Here is a 14306-nt window from a genome sequence, read left to right as displayed (position 1 = left end):
CCCAGGCTACTATACCCAGCCAAACTCTCAATTACCATAGATGGAGAAAACAAACTATTCCACGATAAAACCAAATTCACACAATATCTTTCCACGAATCCAGCCCTTCAAAGGATAGTAAAGGGAAAACATCAACACAAGGTTGGAAACTACACCCTAGAAAAAGCAAGAAAGTAATCCTTCAACAAACCTAAAAGAAGACAGCCACAAGAACAGAATCCCAACCCTTAACAACAAAAATAACAGGAAGCAACAATTACTTTTCCTTAATATCTCTTAATATCAATGGACTCAATTACCCAATAAAAAGACATAGACTAACAGACTGGCTACATAAACAGGACCCAACTTTTTGCTGCTTATAGGAAACCCACCTCAGGGAAAAAGACAGATACTATCTCAGAGTAAAAGGCTGGAAAACAATTTTCCAAGCAAATTGTCCGAAGAAACAAGCTAGAGTAGCCATTCTAATATTGAATAAAATCGACTTCGAACCCAAAGTTATCAAAAAAGACAAGGACTTCATACTCATCAAAGATAAAATCTTCCAAGATGAATTCTCAATTCTAAATATCTATGATTTCAAATGCAAGGGTATCTACATTCATTAAAGAAACTATAGTAAAGCTCAAAGCACACATTGCACCTCACACAATAATAGTGGGAGATTTCAACACCCCACTCACATCAATGGACAGATCTTGGAAACAGAAACTAAACAGAGACACATTGAAACTAACAGAAGTTACAAAACAAATGGATTTAACAGATATCTACAGTACAGTTTATCTTAAAATAAAAGGATATACCTTCTTCTTAGCACCTCCTGGTACCTTCTCCAAAACTGACCATATAATTGGTCACAAAACAGGCCCCAACAGATACAAAAATATTGAAAGTATCCCATGCATCCTATCAGACCACCACAGACTAAGGCTGATCATCAATAACAACACAAATAAGAAAGCCAACATTCATGTGGAAGCTGAACAACACTCTACTCAATGATAACTTGGTCAAGGAAGAAATAAAGAAAGAAATTAAAGACTTTTTAGAGTTTAATGAAAATGAAGCCACAATAGACCCAAACTTATGGGACACAATGAAAGCATTCCTAAGAGGAAAACCCATAGCTCTGGGTGCCTCCAAAAAGAAACTAGAGAGAGCATACACTAGCAGCTTGGACAGCACACCTAAAAGCTCTAGAACAAAAGGAAGCAAATTCACCCAAGAGGAGTAGACAGCAGGAAATAATCAAACTCAGGGGCGAAATCAACCAAGTGGAAACAAGAAGAACTATTCAAAGAATCAACCAAACGAGGAGCCAGTTCTTTGAGAAAAATCAACAATATAGATAAATCCTTAGCCAGACTAACTAGAGGGCACAGGGACAGTATCCTAATTAACAAAGTCAAAAATGAAAAATGAGACATAACAATAGAACCTGAGGAAATCCAAAACATCATCAGATCCTACTACAAAAGGCTATACTCAACAAAACTAGAAAACCTGGACGAAATGGACAACTTCCTAGACAGATACCAGGTACCAAAGTTAAATCAGGATCAGATTAAAGACCTAAACAGTCCCATATCCCCTAAAGAAATAGAAGCAGTCATTAATAGTCTCCCAACCAAAAAAAGTCCAGAACCAGATGGGTTTAGTGCAGAGTTCTATCAGGCCTTCAAAGAAGAGCTAATTCCAATTCTCCTCAAACTATTCCACAAAATAGAAACAGAAGGTACTCTACCCAACTCATTCTAAGAAGCCACAATTACTCTGATACCTAAACCACATAAAGACCCAACAAAGAGAACTTCAGACCAATTTCCCTTATGAATATTGATGTAAAAATACTCAATAAAATTCTCGAAAACTGAATCCAAGAAAACATCAAAAGATCATCCATCATGACCAAGTAAGCTTCATTCCAGGGATGCAGGGATAGTTTAATATATGGAAATCCATCAACACACTCCACTATATAAACAATCTCAAAGACAAAAACCACATGATCATCTCGTTAGATGCTGAGAAAGCGTTTGACAAAATCCAACACCCATTCATGATAAAAGTCTTGGAAAGATCAGGAATTCAAGGTCCATACCTAAACATAACAAAAGCAATATACAGCAAACCAGTAGCCAACATCAAAGTAAATGGTAAGAAGCTGGAAGCAATCCCACTAAAATCAGAGACTAGACAAGGCTACCCACTTTCTCCCTACCTATTCAATATAGTACTTGAATTCTTAGCCAGAGCAATTAGACAACAAAAGGAGGCCAAGGGGATACAAATTGGAAAGGAAGAAGTCAAAATATTTGCAGATGATATGATAGTATATATAAGTGACCCTAAAAATTCCACCAGGGAACTCCTAAACCTGATAAACAGCTTCAGTGAAGTAGCTGGATATTAAATTAACTCAAACAAGTCAATGGCCTTTCTCTACACAAAGGATAAACAGGCTGAGAAAGAAATTAGGGAAACAACATACTTCACAATAATAACAAATAAAGTACCTCGGTGTGAATCTAACTAAGGAAGAGAAAGATCTATATGATAAGAAGTCTCTGAAGAAAGAAATCGAAGAAGATCTCAGAAGATGGAAAGATCTATGCTCATGGATTGGCAGGATTAACATAGTCAAAATGCCTATCTTGCCAAAAGCAATCTACAAATTCAACTCAATCCCCATCAAAATTCCAACTCAATTCTCCACAGAGTTAGAAAGGACAATTTGCAAATTCATCTGTAATAACAAATAGCAAAAACTATTCTCAATGATAAAAGAACCTCTGGTGGAATCACCATGCCTGACCTCAAGCTGTACTACAGAGCAATTGTGATTAAAAACTGCATGGTACTGGTACAGCAACAGACAGGTAGACCAATGGAAGAGATTTGAATACCCAGAAATGAACCCACACACCTATGGTCACTTGATCTTTGACAAAGGAGCTAAAACCATCCAGTGGAAAGAAGACTCTATCTTCAACAAATGGTCAATTTGTGGTTAGCATGTAGAAGAAAAGGAATTGATCCATTCTTATCATCTCAAAGCTCAAGACTAAGTGGATCAAGGAACTCCACATAAAACCAGAGACACTGAAACTTAGAGAGGAGAAAGTGGGGAAAAGCCTCGAAGATATGGGCACAATCCTAAATCAGATAGGAGACGAATATCCGATATATATAAAAAATTAAGAAGATAGAGTGCAGAAAATAAAAAAAAACATTAAAAATGGGGTTCAGAACTAAAAAAAGAATTCTCAACTGAGGAATACCGAATGGCTAAGAAGCACCTGAAAAACTTTTTTGTGTGTGTGTGTGTGTGTTTTTTTTTTTTTTTATTCCTCCTTAGAACAGGGAACAAAATACCCATGAAAGGAGTTACAGAGACAAAGTTTGGAGCTAAGACGAAAGGATGAACCATCCGGAGACTACCCCACACAGGAATCTAACCCATAATCATCCACCAAACCCAGACACTATTGCATATGCCAGCAAGATTTTGCTAAAGAGACCCTGATATAGCTATTTTGTATGAGGAATCTGCAACCCTATAGGTGGAACAACAATATGAACTAACCAGTACCCCCAGAGCTCATGTCTCTAGCTGCATATGTAGCAGAAGATGACCTAGTTGGCCATCACTGGGAAGAGAGTCCCCTTAGTCTTGCAAACTTTATATGCCCCAGTACAGGGGAATGCCAGGGCCAAGAAGTGGAAGTGGGTGGGTAGGGGAGCAGGGCTGGGAGAGGGTATAGGGAACTTTTGGGATAGCATTTGAAATGTAAATAAAGAAAATATCTAATAAAAAAAGAACAAACAAACAAACAATGAATTCATGAAATTCTTAGGCAAATAGATGCATCTGGAGGACATCATCCTGAGTGAGGTAACCCAATCACAAAAGTACACACATGATATGCACTCACTGATAAGCGGATAGTAGCCCAGAAACTTAGAATATCCAAGATACAATCTGCAAAACACATGAAACTCAAGAAGAAGGAAGTCCACAGTGTAGATGCTTCAGTCCTTCTTAGAAGGACTACTTAGCACTTGATGTCTTAAACAATCAAATGATAAAAGCATCTCATCTACAGGCCAGCACTACCTTTAGCTTCTCTGCATCCTTTCTGCAGTCTCATTTCTCAAATCTTGTTTATTTGGGGTGACTAAGTGATGACACTGGATACACACGTGATCTTTGCACAAGTTCGATGGATATGTATATGTGCTTCAATTAGTTTATTAACGTTATCAGTAGTTTTGTATTTTATTAGTTATATACTTCTGAATTGAAACATCAATAGATAGTTAAAGGAACGTTGGCTTTACCACTAAAAATACATTACATGCGTGATAGCTACCACATCCATAAACATTAGTGCAAAATCTGCAGAGTTAAGATTCAGTGAAACTCCAGAAGAGAATGACTGATATGCCAAGAAAAACTAACCTTTCAAAATAAAATTTATTTTTAAGTTAAATTTTGCATTTAAACTAAACTACAAAGCGATGAAATAAATGTATAAAAAAGACAAATATATCTGCCAGGAGTGCAGTGTACACATCTGGAAACAAAAAGTTGTTTAAAATCTCTTTATAAGTCTTAAAACAAAAACAAAACCACAGAATGAAATCACCACACTCTGGAGATGAAGGCAAAAGAATCACCAAGAATGAGTTCAAGGCAGCCTTAGTCTCACACCAAGACCTGGTCTGAAAAGTTTATTTAGTAAACTGCCCCTGACTTCAACACACAAGTTCCAATCAGATAAATCTAGTTTCAGAACCAAACTACACAAACACCAAAAACAGATAAAAGCCTCAGATTACTGCAAAAATTCAAGATAGGAAAAGTTTGATAATTTCACTTTACAATATAATCTCTACGAGACTTGTTAAAAACCTAGTGACCAAACAGAACATATATATCTAGAGACATTTAGCTGCCTTTACTATTTGTATGTGGAATGCTTCCCTATGGAACATCTTAGAAAGTGTTACATATCTATATAACCAAACTTTAATGCCATATTAACCATATTTTAAAAGTATCAATAGAATAAATAAGCAAAATATGATACTAAAAATGCATATTTTCAAAATATTTTGCATTTTCAGGCATTATGTATTTTTTGAAACGAAATTGTCATTGCTCATATTTGATGTGAGCCAATTTGACACGTTTTAGAATAACTACTTTTAGATAGCTTCTGTAAGATTTATTATTTTTCAGAGTGGAGCTCACTATAACTCTTCATATTTAATTAACAAGAATTCCCTTTATTCTGAGCACATATGAATAGTCTTAAGTGTCCACTGGAGGCACTGTAAACAACTTAAAAGGCAACCTAGACAACAATGCTAGGTATGATTTAGTAGAATTTAACTGTTATTTTTCTCATTTTATACACATAAATAATTATTAAAGGCAAAGAGTAATTTAAAAGTGCCCCTTCTATGTCAAAGAAGAACCTAAACTGAAAAGCAGTTGATGTGAAATACAACACACCCCCTTGCACATATCCAAATGGTTGCTTATGAGTTAAGCCAAAGACACACATAATGAAGGCAAAAAATGAAACTAATCTCACTTGAAAATTCTGGCATTCATGTCAACAAAGAACACTGAGAAAGTATGGGGGTTGGTGTAGCTCTATTACTGCTCAAGTGTGTAACTGTCTTCAGGAGTAAGTTCCCTAAGACTCAAAATCACACTGCGGTGTTTTGAATATGCTTGGCCCATAGGGAGTACTGCTGTTAGAGGTGTGACCTTGTTGGAGGAAGTGTGTCACAGTGAGGCTGACCTAAGAGACCCTACTACTGCTGCCTGGAGGAGAGTCTTCTCCTGACTATCTTCGGATCAAGATGTAGAACTCTTGGCTCCTTCTCCAGCACTGTGTCTGCCTGGACGCAGCCATGCATCCTCCCATGATGGTAATGGACTGAACCTCTGAACCTGTACCCCAGCCCCAATTAAATGTCGTGATCAGGGTATCTCTTCTCAGCCATGGAAACCCTAACTAAGGCATACACTATTTTCAAATGTACCATAATATTATGTAGAAAAAAACTAAGATCACTTTTAATGTCAATCAAATACACCCTGGAGGGCTACAGCAATGATACAGTTAACTGCTACAACACATATTCAATAGGCTTCTGTTTGAACAAATTCTCAGGTGCAGGACCTTAAATACTATTAAATACTACTTAAAGAAAAGAATAACAAGGCAGATAATACAATGGATTTGGGGTACAGGACATACATGTCAAGAGTTCAGTTAAAAGTCAGATGTGGTGGTTCATGGCTATGATTACTGCATTCAGGTGAACCATAAATGGAGTGCCAGAGCAGTCTGGGCTGCACAGGGAGACTGAGTCACAGAGCAAAGCAAAAGAAAACAAACCAGTACAGTACAATCAACTATACAGTGTGTTCTTTCCATCAGAACTTACTTCAGGCCTGTCTTCACCCCCCCACCCCAAGCAAACAACTATATATTTTTTTAACCTATGAAACTCTCCTCTCCTCATAAGCACTCATGAAATACTAGTGTGACTTCTCAGGACATTCATTTCTTTTTTTTTCCCCCATCCATTTATTTTTAAACTACTTTTTTTGTGGTGCTGAGGGATCCCAAGGCCTTGTGCATGTCTGCGAGTGCTCGACCACTGCTACACCCCTGCCCTCCAGACCCTGGCATTAACTTTACTTCGTTATTAGTACCAGAGGCCTCTTGAGGACCATTTAATAACAAATGCCTGACAAGTTAGAGTAGGGACATGCTAAGTTTTCAGTTATAGTAACAGACATGAATCCCAAATGGAAGATGAGTCAAGACTGTGCCAGTTTTGATCTAGGGAGTCCTGGCTGTCTCACAAGCTCTGCGACTGAGAGGCTTTGCCTGTTCAACCCCAGCTCTGAAGCTGACAGTGTTCTTTCTCTACATCACACATTTCATCAGCTGTAGACAATTTGATTGGTTTCCTTTCTAGGGATGAATACAGGGCCTCGTGCACGCTAAGCCATACTTAATATAGCCACTACTGAGATATACTACTGTAATTATTTACCAATATGCCCATAACTTATGAAAATATTTCTGATGAAATAGACTATATTTACATATTTAAATATTTAAGCACAATATTTGCATGTGCTTAAATAAATATACTCCAGTGGAAAATAACTGGAAATTGTTCAAACTGACTGATGATCCTACAGGTAGGTAGTCACTTTTATGATTTTAATAGAGTAAATGGTTCCAAATTATTCAGCCAGAAAACAAACACAAAAACTGGACAAAATACATGAAACACTCCAGTCACCCAAGGGCAGGCAGAAGAATTGCAAGGCTAGCTTAGGCTACAAAGTGAGAACTTGTCACAAACAGAAAAAAACAAGTTTTCTAACAAAAGTCACTTTCCAGGCTACCACATACAGTGGGAGAACCCAATGCTCAGGGAGACAAATGTATGGAGCAGAATAGCAGAAATGCTGGAGTTACACTGACAAAGGCTTCTAGAAACCTCTATTCTTCTTTGCAGCACTAGATATTAAGCCATTCTTCCATGTGACCCCAAAGCCAGACTAAGAATAAACCACTAAGGTTTTGGACATCCTGGAGGAAGGCTCTCACTCTGCGGAGCGAGTGACAAGACCTTGGAAGACAAGGTAAAGTGAAGGCTCAATCTACCCCTATGAGCATACGAACAAACAAGCTGCAAATTTGTCAGGGTATTTTCCAAGTAACTTGTTACCCATAGCAAACTTTACCATTCTTTATTGTAAAACCTGAAAACTAGCCGGGCATGGTGGCACACGCCTTTAATCCCAGCACTCGGGAGGCAGAGGCAGGTGGATTTCTGAGTTCGACGCCAGCCTGGTCTACAAAGTGAGTTTCAGGACAGCCAGGGCTACACAGAGAAACCCTGTCTCGAAAAACCAAACCAAACCAAACAAAACAAAAAACAAAACCCTGAAAACTATTCAAATGGAAAACACAAAGACTATAATTAATAGTATGGTGATTACTATACTATACCATAGATGTATAGTAATAGTATGTAGATCATACTAAGGATGATGTCAGCATCCAAACTAAAGTTACTGGACATGTGATACGACCCAGGATTTCTACACGAGGGTATTGATTTACCCAAGAGATATAGGACAAGTGGCGAGTAGAGTTGGATTACAATCTGAAAAAGCAAAATCCACATTTTAAAACTACACTTCTCACAGTCTAGTTTTTCAACTAAAACATATCACTGATTGCTGGGATAAAAATTTAAAATATACTATGGGAATGTTTATTGAGAATTAGTGACTTCTTGAGCTCATGGAGGACAAAAGTGCTGGGAAGAAACTAGAATAAAGCAGAAGGCTGCTCTGAGCTCCAGAGCCAGGCCAGAGAGTTTGCTCACACTGCACTAACTGGCACTCTCCAGTGAGCCACAGGAGGTAACGGGTACGGTTCAAACATCACGAAGTTGAAGCTTACTGAACCACTTAAATTGATTTAATCATAGAGCTCACCTACTTACATACTTAGTTAAAGGTAGCGAGAACACGGAACACAGAAACAAAACACCCCCCTCCCAAACCTCTAGAAAACACTGAAGCACGGCTTAAGTACTATAACGAGAGTCCCAGTTTAAGCTCACTGACAAATTCATGGGATAGACAGTGTTAGATCCACTTATCAGATGAGCAAAATGGAAAAAAAAAAAATAAAAGCAACATAACTAATCCTAAAACCTACAGAAAACCACAAGAAATTGTATATAGGGAAAAGGCAAGCAAATTATATGTTTAAATCATTTAGAGGTAAGTTATAAAAGATATAATAATCCAGAAAAAACTTTCAAGTTTCAAACTAAGAAAGTCTTGTTGGGAATTAGGAGGCAATGGAAGGCATGACTGAAGTGGACTTCACAGACTGGCTACTATGTGTTTCAAAAGGGAGAGTGTATCCATTCAAGGACATGCTAGTTCTCTGGACAGAAGACTACTAACTGGCTTTATACTCATCTGCGATTAAGTTACTTTAAAAAATACCACAGCATAGTATTTCATTTTTAATTACATAAAACATCCCTTCTGACTACTTATAAATTCTTTGTTAGGGTCTACAACTTACAATATTGTCTCATTTATCCCCAAATGTCATTGCCCTAAGTGTATGTTGTGTTCCCCACAGACTCCTTTGCATCCTTTTACATGTTAACTTCTCAGTGAAGAGACTAAGGATTCAATTTCAAGCTGTGGTTCCACGCCTCATTCCCTAACCCTGCTTTATTTGCCTGTGTAACATACAATGTTATAATTACCAAGCTATATAAGTAAGGCTGCTTTATTGCCCCAGTCCCCACCCCACTGCTACATCCCTAGCAGCTAGCAGCTACAACAATTCCTAGAGACTTTTTTTTTTAAAAAAAAGACAAAAGCTACTACAAGTGAGCACAGAGTCCTCCTGACTTAATCTGCTAGCGGCAGTAGTATTGTAACACCAACAGCATGAGGTTCTACGAGCTGCTTCGCTCATCTAATGATTCTATCAGTCTCTGCACTCAGATGGCACCATTGGATATGGCTACAAGAGGAGTTTTTGAATTAAGTAATAATATTTTAACCCATCCTACTAATAAATGCTAGTACAATTACAATGTATTCATAAATGGATACATGATATATACAAAGTTCAGCTAAAAGTCACACATGTACATCTACAGATGCATGCTGAAATCAATGTAAGGTTATGAGATGCTCAAAGAGAAACATTTTTAAGACCACTACCATCTATATCCCAAACAAGGTATCTATTAGAAGGAAGAAAAATTAGTTAAAATCTTCTCTCTCAAAACCTATTATCAATGACTTATTAGCAATAATAAAAAAGGCACAAAAATGTGCACCAAAATGTTTCAATAATGGATGGATTTCATATAAAGTAGTAGTCCCATAAAATTAAGACAGGGTGGGAAATTCCCATATCTTAGTGATATTGCAGCCATTGTTAACAGGAGCACAACACATCACCAGGTCCTTGTGGTGATGCTGATGCTAATATAAACAAGCTTGCTGATTGTCAGTTGTATGGAAGTGAAGTTCCTGGTGCTGATATCTAAAGATATCAAAACTGTGCTCATAAAAATGTAAAGGCAAAAAGATACCTTTTCTATTTTTATATATGTATAAATACACAAATACCATTGTACAGTGGTATAAATTGTTTACAGTTTCAGCACAGTAATATGCTGTGCAAGTTGTAACTGTGGCTGTAACAGCTGTAGATCCATACACTATAGCACCTATATTCTTAGAAGAATCCTCTGTAACATTCTGACCAGTGAAGTGCTCACATTTCTCAGACATGTCCTTGTCTTACAATGATATATGACTGTAAATGGATCTTGAGGAAACTTTAGTGTACATAACTAATTCTGGTCTCCTTTGTCTTCTATATGCGATATGAGTTAGTGGACATTTCTGGCCCACAATGTAGGCTTCTTCTACAAAAATAACTGCTGGATTTTTGGACATAAAAACTTAATAAGAGCAACTGTTAATCTCAATTTCCTCTCTTTCCAACCAGCACTAACTCACAGACAGCAACTCTGGTAAGAAGTTTCACATATCTGATGAGCTGTGTTAGGAAGAAATAAGTAACGCACAATAAGGTACAGCGCTGATAGTGATTGCTATGGGAGAATATTTTCCAGTGGAGAGCTGAGTACCTATGTCTTCAATATCAGTTAATTAAACACCCCAAAGTTTAGTACTATTATTTAATTTTTGCAGAGCTGGTTATCAAATCCAAGGCCTTGTACATGATAGGCAAGCAGACAAAAGCACTGAACCACAACCTTGGGCCCAGTGAACATTGGACTCAATAAAACTGCTTCTTTTGTTTTTTTTTGTTTTTTGTTTTTTGTTTTAAGTTTAAATTTAGGGGGCTGGAGAGATGGCTCAACAGTTAAGAGCACTGACTGCTCTTCCTGAGGTCCTGAGTTCAGTTCCCAGCAACCACGTGGTGGCTCACAACCATCTGTAATGGGATCTGATACTCTCTTCTGGTGTGTCTGAAGACAGCTACAGTGTACTCATATACATAAAGTAAGTAAATATATCTTTTAAAAAAGTTTAAGTTGAACATGGTAGCATGTGCTTATACTCTTAGCACTTCAGAGGCTGAGCTGGGAGGATCATTTGAGCCACAAGCCTGGGCAACACAATGAAGCCTCACCTCAAAATCAGACAAACCAAAGTTAATTGTGGTGGAAAGATGAGTGAAGGAGGAGAGCTTTGCTCCTGAAAGACTATATGAACGCCAGCTGCTTCTACATAGTGGATTCCAGACATCCAGGGCTACACAAGGACCCTGTCTCAAAAAACAAAAACCAACCAACCAAACAAACAAACAAAAACTAAACTCCTCCAAAAACAAAAACCCCCAAAACAGTACATGAAAACTAATTTGCTAAAATTATTTTCATTATGAAGAAATAAGAATTACAAGAAATTTCAAATCTCCTATACTCATATCCAAGCATAGTTAATTAAATGAATTTCAAAGCTAAATGTAATTATTTCTGGTTTATCTGTGGCAAAGTTTCCATCACAAATTTTACTGCAAATCTGAAAATGTAAAACAAAACATTAAAGCCTATGGCCAGTCTGCATACTGGTCTGGGTAAAGATGAAGAGATAGCTTAATGTAAGGTGGATTTTGTAAAGATACAAAAGATAAAGAGAATATCAAAGAATAAGTGACATTTGAAATGCAAGGAGTTAGTGAGTAAGACTGCCATGGTTGTTGAAGATTGGCTCCCTGCATATACAGGAATGGTAGGAACACTAGGCGGAAGCTATTAAACATAGCGACACCTGAGCCGTGTACTCATTTGGACTGTAATGGAAAATGACAGACAGTCTGAGGTTAAGATGCTGTCATGTAATACAGGAAAGTCGAGATGCCCTAGAAATAAAGTTCATGTGATAGACTTCTAAGATGTAGAGAGGTGAAACAAGAGACAGTGCTACTTCTATAACTGAAGAGGAGACAGTTTACCGCCGGCCTCTACCTTCCAGACTATTACAAACCATTTTCATTTGCTTTTTTCTATTCCTTATTCCTCAGATAAATCTTAAGTAGTAGATTGCTGGATGAGGCACAAACAAGGCTGAAGTAGTGTGGTATCAGAGGCTAAGCACTACAGACTGGGGACTATGGCACCACCTGACTTGGCTCTCATCTGTGACGGCATGAGCTAGGATGATGGGTGGCTTTTGTGTGCAGCAGTCTGTATGACAGACATCTTCACAGATGTGCTTACAATGGCACTCATGACAACACTGACAGAACCATCCCTCCCTGTCCCTTACCCCCCCCCCCAACCCCTATATGATCGAAACTTTTCAGGTTTGAAACAACTCCTATCAATTAGAAGAAAATTACACTTTTGATACCATTTTACAGTTTCTTCAGAAAACTTACTAAAATAAGCAACTCTAGAAAGTACTGGCATACACAAATACACATCAGGCTGGCTTTAGGCAACAAAACTGTATTTGTACCAGTAATTCATAGAGTAGTTACTAAAAGTTGTATTCTGGCAAATAAAAAGATTATATGTGTATTTTATTTTCTAAGGTTTTTCTTTTGAGCTTACTTTAAAAACATTTTTTTGAGAAACTCATATAAGATGACTAAATTTATATCACTCCTGCTCCCCCCCAACGCCTCCCATGTCTCACCCCCACCAAAATCATAGCTTCTTAATGATTACTGTTCCATAGTGTATATGCAACACACACTTAGTGCGCATGTGCCCTATCGTGTCTGTTTAGCACATCTTGTATGTACACGTGAGCTGGGTGAGCACCAGGGGCTGGAATCCTACACTGGAGCTTGTTCTTGTAGGAAACTGATTCTCCCTTCCCAGCACCCACGGACCTCCTGTGGCTCCTCTCTAGGGTGGGGTCTTATGGGCTTCCCCCATCTACTTTGGCATGTCAACTGGTATTGTCATTATGCCAGTCTTGCTTAGGCAGCTACAGTGTTGAGAGTTCATAGATGCATTTTCCCTGTCATATCTAACAGCAGACATACTGGTAGTCATCCATGATGATTCTTTTTCTGATTCTTATACACAACTGAAAGGCTATTTTTCAATTGGCTAGCTATATTTCTCTCAAAAAAAAAAAAAGAAAAGAAAAGAAGAGAAAAGAAAAGAAATCCCTACAAACCAGGCAGTAACCAAGCACCTAGACGACATACTAAAAGCTGAGATTTAAAATGTTTAAAGCAAAACAAAAGAGCAAATCCTTGTGTTCATTTAAGAGAGCCAGTTCCACCCACGCTGAGCCAGCCGCCACACTGCTCAACTCCAAGGCTCAACCCCACTCAGTACATTAACTCCAAGTTGGCTTTTTCCAGATCCTCGTTCACGAAAACAGATCATATTTCACTTATTCTATTACATAAAACTTTTCTTAAGTTATTTTACTGACAATGTGAATTCTGAAAAATTCAGTGATGTTAACTGGACAATAAGCTAGGCAGAAATTGCTTTATAAAAAAGAAAGGTTCAAAATGTCACCATCTTTTGTGTGTCAAAGTTGTGTGTTGGTCAGAGGATCCAAGTGGCCTAAGCTGGCTAGGCAGCAAGCTCCAGCAAGCTCCAGCAAGCTCCGCCTGCTTCCACTTCCCCAGTCCAGGATAACAAGCACGTGCCACCATGCCTGGCACTTTTATGTGGGTTCTGGGGACTGATCTTAGGTCTTCCCTGACTAAGCCACTTTTCTGGACTAATGAAATATTGCTCACACTAGAAGAAATTTATCTATAGGTCTCGAATAATGTGCAAACTAAATGTGAAATCAGGACATTATGCTAATACAACTGGTATGCTGTGGTATCTGTCTAATATAAACAATTATAAACAGCTCAGTGCAACTAGAATTTGGGACAATCCTTATAGTAGTACAGTGTTGGGCACATTTACTTCACACCCCTGGTTTTCTTTGCATAACTGGGCTTATTCATCTTCAGTAAGTCATTTTAATATATATAATTTTAATATGTTGTATATAACATATAAATAATATATCTACATTTTAGAATATATTTTAACATGTTGTTTAATATTATATATCAATATATGGCTATATTATAATATATAAATTATATATATGTATATATATATGTGTGTATGTGTATATATGGGTTTTTTAATCTTCTCAGCAGTTTCCTTTTAATCATATTGGCAGCAATCTCTCATGT

The 14306-nt window shown here is 37.6% G+C and overlaps 1 protein-coding gene across 4 annotated transcripts in view; it reads right to left on the bottom strand.

Annotated features, from left to right (window-relative positions):
- Ric1 (RAB6A GEF complex partner 1) overlaps positions 1-14306 on the bottom strand; it is an 83706-nt gene that overhangs the window by 49760 nt on the left and 19640 nt on the right. The window lies entirely within an intron of this gene.

The sequence above is a fragment of the Mus musculus genome, chromosome 19 (assembly GCF_000001635.26).
Source record: "Mus musculus strain C57BL/6J chromosome 19, GRCm38.p6 C57BL/6J".
Lineage (NCBI taxonomy): Eukaryota > Metazoa > Chordata > Mammalia > Rodentia > Muridae > Mus > Mus musculus.
Note: the sequence above shows the minus strand (reverse complement) of the source record. Positions and strands in the feature narration are given on the sequence as shown.